Below are 18,772 nucleotides of genomic sequence, written 5' to 3'. Positions count from 1 at the left end.
TATAGCAAATTAATTAAATAATAATATAATAATTATAATAAAATTAAATATAATTTAAAAACTTATAAAAAAGATATAAAATCTTTTAATTAATTAAATTTTAAATAAATTATAGCTTTTTTAACCTTATTAATATTAATTAATATTAATATATATATTTTAAATAATTAATAATAAACTATATTTTTAATAATATAATTAATATTAATTAATATTGAATATATATTTCTTATTAAAAGTTAGTTATTTATATTAAAATTATATTTATATTACTTACTTTAAATTAATAAAATAAAATAAAAATAAATAATTAAAAGTAATTAGCATTAATTAATGCTAAATTTAATTAATTCCTTTATATTAAGTAAGTATTAAAGTTAATTAAAATTAAGTAATATTATAAAAATTAGCTATAAATTATTACGGGTTTTAAAAATAAGTTCTGGGAATTTAATTAAATTAAATAGGAAGTATAAATGATAAGAAGGAAGATTAGGACCTTCTTTAGTAAATGTCTTAAAATTAAGCCTAAGTATAAGAATTCCGGGTTATATAACCTAAATAACTATTTACTAAGTATATTTATTTTATTACCCCTTAATTAAATTTAATCTTATTAAGCCTTTTAATTAATTAATAATTATTAAAAATCTATAGTAACCTTATGGAAATTACTTTGCTTAGTGCATAAATATAATTTATAAATATTATATTATTATTTTTAGTTTTTGCTTAGTTTACCTTAATTAATGAATTTAATTTAATTAGCCTTAATTAGCGTTTTAAACTACTTTAAGGCCATTAATAAAGGTAGGTTGCCGTTTTATAATACTTTTATCTTATTTAATATAAAATCCATACTTATCTTATTATATTTTGCTTTTTTTTACTTCCCCTTATTTATCTCCTTTTTTAATTTATTATGGTAATTAATAAAGATTATATGGCTGCTGCTTTTAATTCCTTATAAAATTAAGCAATATGCCTTAGCTTATTGCATTTAAAGCAAGGGCTTAATATAATTATTTTTATTTATAAGTATATAAAGTTAATCTTTATTAAGTTAATAACTTAAAAAAAAAGCTTAAGTTTTATTAATAATGCATTAAATAACCTTTATAAAAGAATATAAAAGCTATTATAATTATTAAGCTAGTTTTTTATTTTTAAATATTTCTTTATTAACTTATTTAAAGCTATAATTAATAATATTATTTTAGCATTTAAGGGCTAAGCGTTAGCTTTTACTTTAAATAAGGTAGAATTAAATTTATATAAAAAGGTATTTATTAAGCTTAATTATTATATATTAGCTAAGCATTAGTTTGTTTTTTTTAGTTTATTTAAATCTTTATATATAGTTTTTATAATAAAAATTAAAAAAGCTACGTTATATTCTTTATATCCCGCTTATTTAAAGTCCTTTACTTAAGTTAAAAATGCATAAAAAACATTAATTAATTTAATATTATTAAGTTTTAATGCTAATTAACTATATATATAATATAATTAAGCATATTCTAACTTAATTAAATTAGCACTAATTTAAATCTTAGCTTATATTTTAATTTATTAAGTATTAAGATCTTAAGTACTTTATAAAGGGGTATGTTTAATAAATAAATATATAAAAAGTAAAGGAATTTAATTATATTAATATAAAGGTTAAAAAATAAAAATTATACTTTCCTAAATTAGCTAGGCAAAGAAAAGGATTATTTATAATATTATGCATTTTAAAAATAAGTTTTAAGAATCTAATTAAATTAAATAAAAAGTATAAATAATAAAGAGGAAGACTAGGACCTTCCTTAGCAAATACCTTAAAACCAAGCCTAAGTATAAGAATTCCAGGTTACGTAACCTAGATAACCATTTACTAAGTATACTTATTATATAAATTCATATTAGCTACTTAATAATAAATTATATTATATATAATTATATATAAAGTATAAATTATTTAATTTTAATAAGGATATAATATTATTTAAAAGGATTATTTATTATTTATAAAGCTTTTAATAAAAATGCTTATTATTTATAAATCTTAAAAAATATAATTTTATAAAGGATATTTATTATTAAGAATTTAATACTTTTTATAAGAAATAAAGCTTTAAATATATAAAAACTTATAATATTAATATTATAAAAGAAAGATATAAAGAAAACTTTTAATTTTTTATTTATTTAAAAACTTTAATATATAATATTAAAGATAGTAATTAATAAGATTTTTAATATTTTAATATACTTAATATTATATTTAAATAAAAGCATTAATATAATTTATTATATTATAATTAATATTATATTATAATTAATTTTTATAATATTTATTAACTTTTATTAATTATAATATTTACTTAATATAAAGAAATTAATAAAAGTTAATTTTAATTAATTGTAACTGCTTTAAATTCCTTATTTTTAATTAATTTTATTAATTTAAAGTAATTAAGATAAATATAATATAATTAAAAGTTATTAAGGTTTTATATAAAATAGCTTCTTTTTAATATTAATTATATTTTAAGTTTTTATATTAATTTTGTTTTAATTTACTTATTTAAATATTTTTAAGAAAAAGGCTGGTTTTATTAAGGACCCGCCATAGCGCCTATGCAATACCTTAAAACATTAATTTAATAACGGAATCCATTTTAATGCAATAAATTTAACCCTGCCGCGATGGCTGCAAACTCTTATAGCGATGACGCAAGGGCAATACTTATAATAATAAATAAAGGCAGTGCTAGTTTAGCTTAAAGCCGCTATTATAAATATTATAATAAAGAAATATATAACATTATTATAAATATATATTAAGAGGTAAATAAAGTTAATATAAAGCTTATTATTATTAATAATAATTAAAATAATATTCTTAATTAATTTATTATAAAAATCTTTAAAAAGGAAACTTATAATAAGCTTATAAAGAATTAAATAAAAACTTTTTATTATATCTTAATAATTATAAATAAATATTATAATAAGTAAGCAAAATATAATAAAGTAAAGTAAATTAATATATTAATTATATAAGCAAACTTATAAAAAGATATTATTAAAGCTATTTAAGTTACCCTTAAGGATAAGATAATTAGCGCTATAAGATATATAATGGCTATAAAGAAAGGTCTTAACGCTCTTATAGCTAGTTTCTTAGCTAAGATAGTTTTAATAAGATATTAATAATAAATTATAATTAAATTTAGCTTTTAGTTAATTAAACTTTAAAAGTAAAGCTTTTTAAAAATTATTTAAGCAATTAATATATATATAAAGCAAATATATAAAATAATTATAATAAAAGTATATAAAGATAATATATACTTATTAATATTTATATAATATTAAATAGCTATAAATTATTAAAGAAAAAGCAAAAGTTTTTAAAAGATATATATAATTATAATTAAGGGAATCTTTATAACTCTTATAAGGTATAATTTAATTAAAGTTTTTAAAAAATAGCTAAAATAAGTTAATAAAGTTATAATAATAAGGGTTTATATTTTAGCTTAATATAATGCTATTATTACTTAAACTTATAATATAAGTATAAAGATTAAATAGCTAAATAATATTAAAAAGTTATATAATTTTAAGGCTTTATAAAAAGGGTATATATTTAATAATAAATTATTTAAGGGTAGTATAAAGCCTAGTAATGCTTTAATTATTATAAATAAGGCTGGCTATAAAGCAAAGTTTTGCAAAGCATTATTATAATATAATTATTATGCTAAAGAAAAATATTTTTTAAAAAAAGCAATATGCTTAAATTTTGTTAATAATATTAAATAAAAATACATTAATTATTAAAAATAATATACATTATTTAAATAAAAGAGCTATCTTAAGGTTAATAAATAAATATATATTATATAAATTTTATTTATTAAAAAAAACTTATTATTTTTATAAGGGTAAAAAGATTAATATAATAAAAAGCCTTTTTAAATACCTTTAAATAAGTTTACCTTATCTTTTTATTAATAATATTAAATAAAAAAGGCTATAAGCCTTAAGCCTTTAATTTAAGGAATTAAAACATTAAAAAGGTACTTTAAGTAAATATATAAAAACTAAGTAAAAAAACTATATTAATAATATAAAAAGGATATAAAGTTATTATATTACTTTTAACTTAATAATAAAGGTTATTATTTAAAATTAATAAAAAAATATAAGAATATAATAAAAATTTATTATTATTTAAAGTAATTTAATATTATTATAACTTAGAAAATAGGTTTTTAAAAAAATATAAAGGCCTTATATTATTTTAAAATAAATTAATATTATATAATATAATAAAAAAGAAGTAAAGCAATGCTTTATATAATAAAAAGAATATTAAAAAGTTAATAAAGAGCTAATCTAAGGGTAAATTAAGTATATATTATAATATAAAGAAATAATTATAATATATTATTTTACTTTATTTATATATAATAAAGATATTATAATAAAACTTAAGATACCCTTATTTATTTACTTTTAAAAAGTAATATTAATTAAAATTAAAAAATATTTATAAAGAATATAAATCTTTATTTATTATTATAAAATAAGTATAATAAAAGCTTTAAAAGGGTAAAAATACTTTTTAAACTTATAATAAAATAAAGTTTAAGCCTTTTAATATTATTAAAAAAGCTTATATAAATAGAAGAAAAGTAAGAATAAAAAGGGACTTTATTATTAATTATATTTAAGTTTTAAATAATATTATAAAATAATTTATAAGCTTTTTTTACTTAGCTAAATTAAGTTACTTTCTTTAAATAATCAAAATATCTTAATAAATTAATTAAGAAAATAATAAGAGTTTATAAAAATATAATTTAAAAAAGATGGATTATATAGTGCTTAATAAGGTAATTAAAAGCTTTTAATAATTATTATTTATTTTTATTATAGCTTAATATAAAATAAAATAAAATTAACTTATTATTTTTTTATAATAAATAATATTTAATATAACTTTAAAAATAGCTTATAATATAAGTAAATATATAATATAATAAATAAATAAAGTTTAAGTAATAATTAAAATAATATATAAGGCTAAATAAAGATAATAATTATATAAATTTTAATTATATTATAATAAACTTAAATAAGCTTTAATTAAAAAGAAGGAAATAATTTATATTATTAAAGCTTAAATATAATAAAATATAATAATAAAAGTAATTATAAAGTAAAATTTCTTATAATTATTAAATAAAATAAGCTTAAATTTAAAGCTATTATTTATTAAAGTTAATAAAAATCCCTTTATTATAAAATAATAATAAAAGCTTTTTAAAGAAATATAAGAAAAAAATAAATATTTTTACTTATAATTTTTTTTAAAAGTAATTATTACTTTATTTATTAATAACTTTATTATAAAATTAAAGGGAATTTAAAATGCTTAGCTTAATAATATAAATATAAATATATATAATATTAAAAAGGCTTTTTATAAAATAAGAAATAATAAGTTGTTAAGTAAGGATTTGCTTAATATTAGGTTTTTAAAAGCTTATAAGCAATTTATTTATAAAGCTAAGGAAAATAATTATTAAAAGCTTATAAGCAAAAACTTAAAGGTTAATTAGTTTTTTTAATAACTTAAGAAAGATTATAAAAGTAATTTTTATAAGATAATTTATAATTTTTATAAAAATTATAAGGATATTATTAAAAAGATAAATAAAAAATTAAAAAATATAATATAAAATTTATAATATAAGTAATTATAAACCTTATTTTAAAGATATAGTAAAATTATAAAGTAATTATATTTTTATAAATAAACTTATTAAAAGCATTTAATAAAGTATATTATAAAGTATTATTAAAAGTATTTATAAAATATTAAATTTTAAGCTAAATATAATGATTTATATAATTTTATTTTTTAAAAAAATTAATATAAATTAGCTTTAATAAAAAAATATTAAATTCTTTTAAAATATAAGTAAGGATTTTATAAAAATCCCTTTTATTTTTTATTTTATTTATTATTTATATTATATTATTTTATTAATAATTATATAATATTTTAAAAATAATAATAATAAGGTTTATTAATAATATTAATTTGCTTATTTTTAATAAAATATTATAATATAATTATAAAATATTTAAAAGAATATAAATAATTTATAAGGAATAAGTATTAAAAAGGGGTATGGTTTTTAATGCTTTAAAGAGTAAATTAATATATTTTACTTAATATTAATAACTTTTTTATAAATTTATTAAGCTTTTAAAAAACTTATTTTTCTTTATTAAATTAGCATTTTTCTTAGAAATTTAGCTTAATTAAAAACTTTGCTAATTAATATATATAATTAATATTAAGGTTAAAATGATAATATAAATATATACTTTTATTAAAATTATAATATAAATATAAGGATATAGTTTTAATTATATAAAATAAGTTTATATAATATATATTTATAATGTATTATTATATAAGTAGGGAAATTTAAGGAATTTACATAATTTCTTAAAGAAATATAAAATTATTGCATTTAAGTAATTATAAGAATGCATAAGCAAATAGCCATTTAACGACTTTAAAATGAAAATAAAAATTCCTCTTTTAAATCTTTATTTAAATAAATAAATAGCGGCATTTAAATAAAGATTAATATAATTATTTATTATAATTTTTATATAAAAAACTTAAGTTAAAATTTAAAGATAATTAAAATAAATAAAATAAAGCTAATAAAAATATATTAATAAATATATAAAGATAATAAATTATAATAAAAGCCTTAAAATACTAAAATAATAAGGAATTTAGCTTAATTTAAGGAAGGTTATAATTTAGGATTAAAAGAAAAGGTAAAATAATAAATTTTAAGCTTAAGGTAAATACTTTAAAAAAATAATTTATATAATAAATTTCTTAATATTTAACTTTATTATAAGGGTATTAAAATACTGATTAATTAAGGTAGAAATATTCTTATTAACTTAAATATAAATAAAAATAATAAGGTTAAAAGCCTTTCTTTTTTAAGCTTAAGTTAAAGAAGTTAATATATTAAGATAAAAAATATAAAATAATTTACTATTTTATTATTATTTATTTAAAATCCTTATCTTAACTTAAGGTTATTTACTTAAAAATTAAAAATAGCTGCAATTTTTATAAAGCTTTTAATAACTTAAAAAAAGTATAAAAAGTAATTTAATAAATACTTATTATGATTTAGGCTTTGCTTATTATAATTAGTTAGCGGGCTTTAGCCCTATAAGAATAAGCTTTGGCGTAAGTATAAATGGGGAGCAAATTTCTTCCTTTATACTTTAAATATAAATCTTATTTAAGCACGTTTTATAAATAATCTTAAGCCAGCTTATAATATATATTTAAAGTCCTTTTGTATTATAAACTTAAAATATAATTATATAAAACTTAATATAATAAAACTTAAAAAGAATAATAATATCTTGCTAAGCCCTTCCTTATCTTAAGGAACTTTTATCTTAAAAATGCTTAATAATTTAGCTAATAAAGATAAGGGTTAAGTTTATAATAAATAAAGAGGTAATTAATATTAAAGAAGCTTAATTCTTTTATATATTTAGTTAATTAAGAATTTTTTTATAATTACTTTTTACCTTATGTTAATTTTATAATGATATTTAATAAATAATTAAAAAGCTTTTTAAAAAAAGTTTGCTTTACGCTTAAGGATTCTTTTAAATAAAGGCATGCTAAGCTTAGCTTAATTGCATTATAATAGTATTATAAGGAGAAAATAATAAAATTTCTTACTTAATTTAATTAATTAACTTATATAATAAAGGCTTAAAGTTAATTAAATAAATATAAGATATTATTAATAATTAATAACTTAACCTTTATAATAAAAGCTTAGCTTAATTATAAGAAATAATTAAAAATATTTAAGGCTTTTTACTTTGCTTTATAATAATATAAGGGCGTTTTTAATATTATAATAAGGGAGGATAATATTTAACCTTAAAATAATAAAGTAATAAATATTAATATTATAACGATCTTAATAAGTAAAGTTAAGTATTTTATATATAGCTAGCTTAGCTATTATAAGTATAATTATCTTAATTATTATAAGAAAATAAGGGTATAGCTTTTATTAATTAAGGTTAATAAGGAGGAGGAGTTTATTTAAAAAGGCGTAATTTTTTTTTTATAAAGTAAGGCTTAAAGCATTATTAGCTTAATACTACCCTAGGTTTAAAGCAAGCTAGCTATATACTAGCTAGTTTAGCCTTATGAAATGCTTAGAATTTAGGAATTCTTTATTAATAAAGTAAATTTCCTATGGTTAATTACTAACTAACTATAAATTATATAATAAATCTGCAATCTTAAAGCTTTATATTAAGAAGTATATATAAATAGTTTGCATTAAAGGATTATAGGAATGCTATTAGCTTAGCAGCTGGCTTATACTTAAATAATTACTTTTATTGCTTAGCGCGTTAAATTATAAGGGCTAAAGGTGCGTTAATTATAAAAAAAAAGCTATGCTTTTAATATATTTAAAAGGCGCTAAGATATAATTAAATAATTAGGTAAAGGGTAATATTTAATTTATAATTAAACTATAATATCCTTTATTTTTTATTAAATAGCTCCTTTTAAGCTTATTATAAGGATTTAGAGAAGGAGGATATGTTATGGTTTAGGCTTTGCTTATTATAATTAATTAATAGGCTTTGGCCTTATAAAAATAGGCATTGGCATGGGTGTAGATAGGGAGCAAACCTCTTTCTTTATACTTTAAATATAACCCTTATTTAGGCACCTTTTGCAGGCAACCCTAAGCCAGCCTATAATAATACTTTACTTTAATTAATTAAGGAAATAGTAACTTTATAAATAAATTATTTAATAAAATAAGGAAATAAATATAAAAATTATATTTAATTTACTTAAAATAAAATAAAAGAAAAGGTAAAATCTTAATAAAAAATTAACTTTGAAATAATAATAAATTAATTATAAGCTAATAAAAAAGTTTTTAGCTTTTATAAACTTAAAATAATTCTTTTTAAAATAGCTTAAGCTTAAAATATTATAAAATAAGAAATAATTAATATTTATTATAATTTATTATTAATAAGTTATTACTTAAAAATAAAATTATAATAAGAAAGTTAAAATAATAAAAATATATAAAGAAAAAAAAGATAAAATTAAAAGAAGATAATAACTTAATATAAAGAATTTTAAAAAACTTAATTTAAAGTTATATTAAATTAAAAATAAAGCTTATAAAGAGTAAAGCTTAATTAACTAAGTATATTAAGTTAATATTATTATTATAATTTATAAAGATTTATAAAAAAATGCTTAAGAAATTGAAAAGAAGATATAATAAATATATAATTAATTATTATAATTATTATATATTATTAAAAAAATAAGGATTAAAATAAAGCTAAGAGAAAAATTTTAATAATCTTAAATAAGATATTTTTATTAAAAGCTTATTATAAATTTTTATTAATTCGTAAGTAATAATAAATATAGTAAATTAAAATTTAATTCTTATTAATTACATAATAAATTAGTTTAATTTTATTAAATGTTTTAAATATTAAGTTTATTAAAAATTATAAAAAACTTATAATTAATAATATAAATATAATAAAAATTTATAACTTTTAAATAATTAAATATAAATACTTATTAAAAATCTTATAATAATAATAAGTATTATATTAAAAAAGTTAATTAAAATTATAAAGAAGTTATAAAAAATACTTATAAAAGTTATAATATTAATAGTATTTTAAAAATATTTAATATTAAAAATTATATATAATATATAAATAATATTATAAAAAAAGCTATATTAATCTTTAAAATAAAAGTATTATTAAGGATTTATTTAAAGGTTAAAAAAAGGTTATAAAAAATTTTAAAAAGAATTTATAATTTTATATTATTCTTAATAATTTTCCTTATAATATTAATAATAGCTTTTTATTTATTTTCTTACTTAAAGTTAATAATAAATTTATAAAAAAGTTATAAAAAAGTTATAAATATTTATTTATAACTTAAATATAAGGAATTATAATAATATAATTCTTATTAATATAATACTTAATATATTAATAATAAAAATATAGATTATTTATTGTATAATTTTAAATTATAATAATAAAATAAATTTTATAAATAATTATAAAAAAACTTATTAAAAATATATTAAGATATTTTAAAAATTTAATTAAAAGTTAAAATATAATTTATATATTTAATATTCTTAAAAAAATAAAAAAGACTTTTAAAGTAATTATAATAAATTTATAAATTTTAAAATAAATAATAATTAAAATATTACTTTTTTAAACATTATAATAATAATTTAATAATATTTAAAAAAAGTATTAAAGGTTTTAAAGAAATTATTTTTATTATAAATTTTATTAAGAAATTTAATAAAAAATATAATAATTTTAGAAAAAGTTATAATAATATTATAAAAATTATATTTTTAAATTTTAAATTAATTCTTAATAATATTAAATATAATAATAATTATAAAGCAATTATAATAATATTAAAAAAATAAAAATTACATTAAGTTAAAAAGGAATTTTAAAAAGATTATAATATTATTATTAATATTTTAAGTTTTTAATAAAGTTAGTAATAATTATATATTTATTTAAAAAATGATATATTATAAAAAAAGAAAAATAAAGAAATAATAAAATATTATAATTATTTAAACTTTTTAAGGTAAATTTTATTATTTTTATAAATAATTTTTTATTATCTTTTTAAATTAAAAAATAATAAAATATTATTTAAAAACTTTATAAAAAATTAAAGAAAAAAAAAAAGCCTTTTTTTAAAGAAATTTATAATATAAGTATAAAATTTATATTAACTTAATATAATATAAATAAGTAATTATATTATTATAAAAGAATTATATATTATATAATTTTTTAGCTTTAAATAGTTTTAAAATAATATAAATAAAACATTATTATTATTATTATTATAAAACTTTTATAATAAAAATATTAAATTTATATTTAAAAGAATAAAAAACTTTTCTTTAAAACCTTAACTTTATAATTTTTAAGCTTAATATTTACTTATAAACTTTAATATAATTTCTCTTTATTTCTTTTTAAAAATAAAATTCTTAAATATTATTTAATGCTTAATAAATTAATTAATAATTAAATTTATTAAAAGTAAAATCTTTACTTATTAAGAAAGCTTTTTTATATTAATTATAAAGGTTATTAATTAAATAATATAAACTATATAAATAATAATAAATAAAATTATTCTTTTAAAGAATTAAGTTTATATTCTTAAGGATATTAATATAATATTTATTAAATGCTAAAGAGCTAAAAAAAACTTAAATATAATATAAAAAAGCATTTATAATTAAAAACTCTTAAGCTCTTACATAAAAGAAATAAAAAGGAAAGTAGCTAATTAATAAAATAAATAATAATATTAAAAAGGCAATTTATAATAAATTAATTAAATAATAATATAATAATTATAATAAAATTAAATATAATATAAAAACTTATAAAAAAAATAAAAAAGAATTTAATTAATTAAATTTTAATTATATTATAATATATTTAACTTAATTAATATTAATTAATATAAATATATTTATTTTAATTAATTTATAATAAATTATATTTTTAATAATATTATTAATATTAATTAATTTAAATTAACATTATATTTAAATTAATTAATATTAATTAATATTAACTTTTATTAATTTCTTTATATTAAATAAGTATTATAATTAGTAAAAGTTAATAAATATTATAAAACTAAGCTATAATATAATATTACTTATAATATAATAAACTACATTATATATAAAAGTAATATATTAATACTTATTTTAAATTTAAGTTAAATAATAATTATAAATTTAATTATATTAATTAATCCTTGCTTTATTATATTTTATATCTTAATATTAATAATAATAAATATATAAATTATAATTATTATATTTATTTTTTATAATTATTTATATATTTATTTTATATTATAAAAATAAATTTATAAAAAATAATTACATAAATAAAAAAATATAATTAGTTATTATTTAATTAACTAAATAAATCTTTTAAAAAAATTAATAAAGCATTTTAAAAATAATATAAAACTTTTAAAATTAATTAACTAATAATTTATTTAAAGAGCAAATTAAAAAAATTAAGAGCAATACTTTAATATTAATAATAATATAAAAACCTATAAGTAAATTATATTTAAATAAAAAAGATAATAAATAATATAATAAAAGGAAAGTAAAAATAATAAACATAAAAAAAGAAAGAAAAGATTGAAAATTAAAATTAAAATTAATAGCTTTTTTTACTAAGTTAAAAAATAAAAATTATAATATTAATAATTATTTTTTTTAAAAGCAAAATTTTATGAAAATCTTAATATATTAATATTATATTTTAGCTTTATTTTATTTAACTTTTTCTTTTTATTAAATTTTAATTAATAAATATTAAAATATTATAGCTATATTTATAATCTTAAGGCTTAATATTAATTATTACTTAACGTAATAATTATAAGAGGTAATATTTTTTTATTTAAAAATATATAATTTAAAATATATATATATTAAAGAAAGTATAAAGCTATATTAAGGAAGTAATTATTAATAGGTTAAGTATTAATACAATATATAAGAATTTATAAAAATTATAATGTTTAAGGAAAGGTAAGATTTAAATATTTAAAGTAAAGATATTACTTAAAGGGAAATATACTTTTTATAATTTTAAAGTATTTAAATAAAGTATAAAATTTAAATATTATTAATAATATAAATTTTAATTAATTTAATAATAAAATATTAAAAAAGAAAAAATATAATAAAGTTAAAAGGTATTTAATATTATTAATAAAAGAATATATAATTAAAAGACTTAATTAAATAAAAGAGGTTTTTAAAGGATTTTTAAAAAATAGCCTTATTTAAATTAAATATATTAATATATAATATAATATATATTTTAAAAATAATTAAGTATAAAGAAAAGATTTTAAGTAATTAATTTATAATTTAATAAATTAATATAAAAGGGAAATAAGAATCTTAAGTTAAGTTTTTAAGTTATTATTAATATTTAAAGCTTAAAGTAATTTATAAATAACTTTTTATTACTTAAAATAAGGAAAATAAGTAATTACCTTAGCTTTAATACTTATTTAATTATAAAAACTCTTTATTAACCTTTTTTATTAATTTTATAACCTTTTATATATATATATATATATTAATATATTTTTAAAAATAATACCTTTTAAATTATTATATATTTAATAATAATATTTATTTTATAACTTAATTAAATATATTTATAATTTTAATAGCTATTTTTTCCATATAATTATAATTAAGAAAAGCTTAATATATAAATATTATATATTACTTATAGCGTTAATTATTAAAAAAGAGTTTTATAAAACTTATTATTTATTTTATAAAATAATAAATAATATTTTTTTTAATTTAATTAAATTATTTCTTTTTTAAATTTAAGTTACTAATTAATAAAAAGCTTAATATATTTTTTTTTCTTATTATTAACTTTTATATTTTTAATTTATATTATTAATTATATTTTTTTCTTTTCCTTTCCTTATTTTATTTTTTAATAAACCTTTATATTAGCTGGGTTAATATATATTAATTAATAATAGATTGGTTATATTTAAATTAGCTATATAGAAGAAAGGAGGGTTGCGGCCGTAGGCTGCAAAACCTTCCTTTAGCTATAAACTATTTAAAGGTAGTTATATACTGCTGCATATAATCCTTACCTACTAATGCTTTAATATTAATTACTTATAATGCTTATTATGCTAAGTATTGCTATCCTCTTATAATATGCTTATAACTATATTAGCAATTATTAATTAAGTAATTAATATATACCTTTAAAAAGTATATAAGGAAAAAAAGTTAAATTAAACTTAAAATTACTAAGTTTAAATTTATTAATTATTTAAATTAATTAAAGATATATGCTTATTTAATTATACTAAGTACTTATAAAAGGTAGGTATATAAAAAGGCTTAAATTATTATTAAGAGGTTAAAGGTTAATTATTTTATTAAAATATATAAATAATAAATAAAGGTTATTTTAATAATTATATATAATAAATTATCTAAATTATGCTAATTAATAAATTATAAATTATTGCTTTTATTATATAAATATTTTATTTATAATGCATTTTATAAACTTATGCTTTTATTACTTATAACGCTTAAGTTAAATAAGGATTAAATTAAACCTTTAAATTAATAATATTATTATTTAATCTTTAACTTATAATATACCTTAATTTAATATAGCTTAAGCTTAATTATATTTAATTTCTATAATTAAATAAAGATTAATTAATTATAATGAAAGAATAAGTAAAATAAGTTATAAAGATTAATAAATAAAGTATTTAAATAAAGAAGAAAAGTTAAGTATAAGGAATTATTAAGAAATTATTTAATATTAATTAAGTTAATAAATAAAAATATATATAAGATGAATATATAAGTATTAAATTATAAAATTTAATTAAGAATATTTATTAAATATAAGCTAGCAACTTAAGTGCTTATAAGGAAAATGGCTTACATTATTACCTTTAAAGATAAAATTCTTAATGCATAAGCATTATTATTAAAATCTTAAATATAAGGTATTGCTTTTAAGAAGAATATAATTAAAAGTTAGCTAACTATATTATTTTATAAAGTAATTTATAAATAATTAATAAAAAGGAATTAAACTTTTATTAATTTAATATACTTTTTATTAATAAATATAAAAATTAAGTTGCTTTAGCAATCTTTTCTTAATAATTTTATTATAATTAAGTTAACTTATTATTTCCCTTTATTAACTTTTATAGCAATATATTCCTTAGCCTTAAAAATAAGAAATAATATTATATTTATAACTTATTAAATAACGTAATAATAGTATAATATTCTTGCTTTATATTATATATAAAGCCGGCATAGCCTTAAGTTATTAATTGCTATATAAATAAGAATGATAATTTTAAGTTTAAGTTTTAATTTAGCTTTTCCTTTTTTTTTATTTAAGTAAATAATTATCCTTAGTTAATATAGCTTTATACCTTAATTATAATCTTATTAATATTTATAAGCTGCTTAAGAATCTTATTTAATATACCCTTTATAAAGGCATTTATTAAGTTGTAATTATTAGTAATTTATTAAATTTTAAAGATTTTGCATTTTTTATATAATTATTAAAATGCTATTAAGTTAATTATAAGGCATTTTTTTAATTATGCTAAGCTTAATTAAATACTTATATAAAAAGTATAAATTTATATAAATTATAAAAGAAATAATATTAATATTAACATAAATAATAATTTAATATTAAGTAATTATTAACATAATACTTATATTAAATTTATAAATTATATTATAAATCTTAAAAGCTAAAATGCTTTTAATAACTCTTTTATATTTAATAAAAAATTAATAAATAATATTATTATAAATATTGAATTTTATAAAGCTATTGCCTTAAATTTTATTAATAAAAATAATAATAAAGCTAATTTAAAAGTTAAAATCTTAATTATTAATAAAAGAATTATTAATAAAAATAAGCAATTTAGCTATAATTAAGTTAAGTAATATATATTATATATTATATTTAAAATAATTAACTTAAAATTAAAGCTTTTTATTAAACTTAATATAATCTTCTTTACTTAAATTAATAATTTAAGTAATTATAAATAAGTTAAATATAGCTTTTAATTAATAAATAAAAGCCAATAAGCATTATAAGCTTATTACTTAATATATTATTATTCTTAATTAAGTAAAGTAGTTTAAATAAGGGTAATCTTTATGCTTTAGCTCTTTTTATATATATTAATAATATTATTCTTTATAATAATAATTTCTATATTATTAAAATTAAGTATTATTTTAAAGGTATATATTATCTTTAGCTTATATTAAATATTTACTTTCTTAATCTTTTCTTTCTTTATTATTAAAAATATTAAAGTAATAATAAAGAAAGTATTATTTATTTATATAATTATAATATTAAAGTTATTTATATTATTATTTAAATTAAGAAAGCTAAAGTTATAAGCAAAGATAATTATATTTAATTCTTTATAATAATATTTATAATATATTATTTATTAATATATATTAAACTTAATAATATTATATAAAGATTTAATAATATATATAATAATATTAAAAAAATACTTATTATAAATCTTTAATAATAATTTTATAAGTATTATATATTTAAGCTTTAACTTTAACTATAAATAAGCTTAAATAATATTTTAAAGCTTAATATATATTCCTTATTAAAAAAGAAATAATGTTAAAATAATTAAAAGTTATTAACTTAATTATTAAATAATAAGGAATTAAATAAAAATTTCTTTCTTATTATAATTATTATAATTAGCTATTATAAAATATAACTTTTTATAAGGCTTTATAATTTTATCCTTAATTTTATATATTATTTAAGATTTAAAGAATTATATATTATTATATATCTTTTTATTATAAAGTATAAACTTAAAGATATTATATTTAATTAAATTTAATACTTTCTTATAATTAAATTTCTTAAATAAGTTTTTAAATATAATAATTATATTATTTTATTAAAGCTTTAATATAAGTTTATAATTATCCTTTTTATATTAAGTAATAAATATTTAATTAAAAAATGCTTAAATAATAAATATTTATATTAAAAATACCTTAATAAAAGTTTTAACCTTATTTTTTACTTTTAAAAATTATTTTTATTATATTAATAATTAAGATTTCTTAAATCTTTTAAATAATAAATATTTCTTAAGTATTTATTATTTTTAGCTCTTAAGATTAAAGCTATTAAATATAAAACTTAAAGGATTTATATATATTAATTACCTTATATAATTCCTTTTTATATTATAAAGAATACTTAATATATATATAATATTTTTAAGTTAATATATTACTTATTAACGCTTCCTTTAATATTAACTCCTTTTTCTTAAAGAAATTTCTTAAAGTTTTAAATAATAATTAACTTTTTAAATATTATTATATTTTAAGAAATGATTTTTTTTATAAAGCATTAAAATAAATTATTATTTATATTTTAATATCTTATTATTTCCTTTATAAACTTAAGAATAATAATACTTACTTAATTAATTATATTATTTACTTTTATTATTAATTTATCTTAATAATTAAGATTAACTTATTAGCTTTAAAACCTTTTATTAAGGTTAAAAAGTAATTTAAATTCTTATATAAACGCATTATTAAAATTTAAAAATATTTTCTTAGCATTATTATTAAATTTAGCCATTTTATTAAACTATTAAAATATTTAAGTAATTTATATATATAAAAAAAAGAAGGTAATTAAGGGGATATATTAAAGTTATTTTAAAGCATAAAAAAAGAGTATTAATTATATAATAAAAAAGTATTTATTAAAAAGTATTTATTAACTTAAGTAAATATAATTTATTATTTATATTAAAGTAAAGTAATTATAAGCACTTTTAGCATTAATTATATAATAAAACGCATTATATAATTAATAAATTTAAAATACTATTAAAAACTTATTAATTAATAAGTTAAATCTTTATAATAAAAAGGTTAAGGCATTATTAATCCCTTCTTATTAATTTTAATTATAATATAGCTATTAGCACTTAATTAAGTAAAGTTTTATTATTAATAATTACTTATATTTATAATATTAATATTAATTATTTAGTATAAATATTATAATTTAATTATAATAATTCCCATTATTAATAATTACTGCTTAATTAATATTAATATAAATTTATTACTTACTTATCTTATTATTTATAACTACTTATAAGTAATTATTAATTAATATTAATTAAATTAATATATATTAATTAATAGTAAATTAATTATATTTAAATTAGCTATATAAAAGGAAGAAGGGTTGCGGCCATAGGTTATAAAACTTCCCTTTAGCTATAAACTATTTAAAGGTGGTTACGTACTGCTATACGTAATCCTTACCTACTAGTACTCTAATATTAATTGCCCATAGTGCCTATCATGCTTAGTGCTGCTATCCCCTTATAGCATGCTTATAACCACACTTTATTTAATTACTTATATTATACTTTTTAAATTTATAAGCTTTTTATATTTTTCTTTTCCTTTTTATTAATTAAATTTACCTTACTTTATATATTTATTTTTATTTCTTATTTAATTAATAACTTTAAAATTAAATAAATTAATTAAAATAATATAACCTTTAAAAGATATAATATATTATTAATTTAATAGCTTATAATATAATAATATAAATTAATTAAGGATAATTTAATGCTTATAATTTAAGTTTTTTAACTTTTTTATATAAAAAAATAATTAAGTTTTAATTACCTTTCTTTAATTTATAAATTATATTAATTATTAATATATATATATTTTTATAAAATATTTTTTAAGCCTTAAATTTTAATTAAGTTATAAATATAGCTTAATTTAAAGTTACCTTTATAAATATTTATTATTTATTTATAAGCTTAAAAATATTTTTAATAAAAAAAGTATTATATATTACTTATATTTTTATAAATATAAATTATTTTATATAATATTTATTATAAAATAAAATAAAAATA

The sequence above is a fragment of the Diaporthe citri genome (assembly GCF_014595645.1).
Source record: "Diaporthe citri strain NFHF-8-4 chromosome Unknown scaffold_16, whole genome shotgun sequence".
In the NCBI taxonomy this organism is placed as follows: Eukaryota; Fungi; Ascomycota; class Sordariomycetes; order Diaporthales; family Diaporthaceae; genus Diaporthe; species Diaporthe citri.
This window is presented reverse-complemented; position numbering follows the sequence as displayed.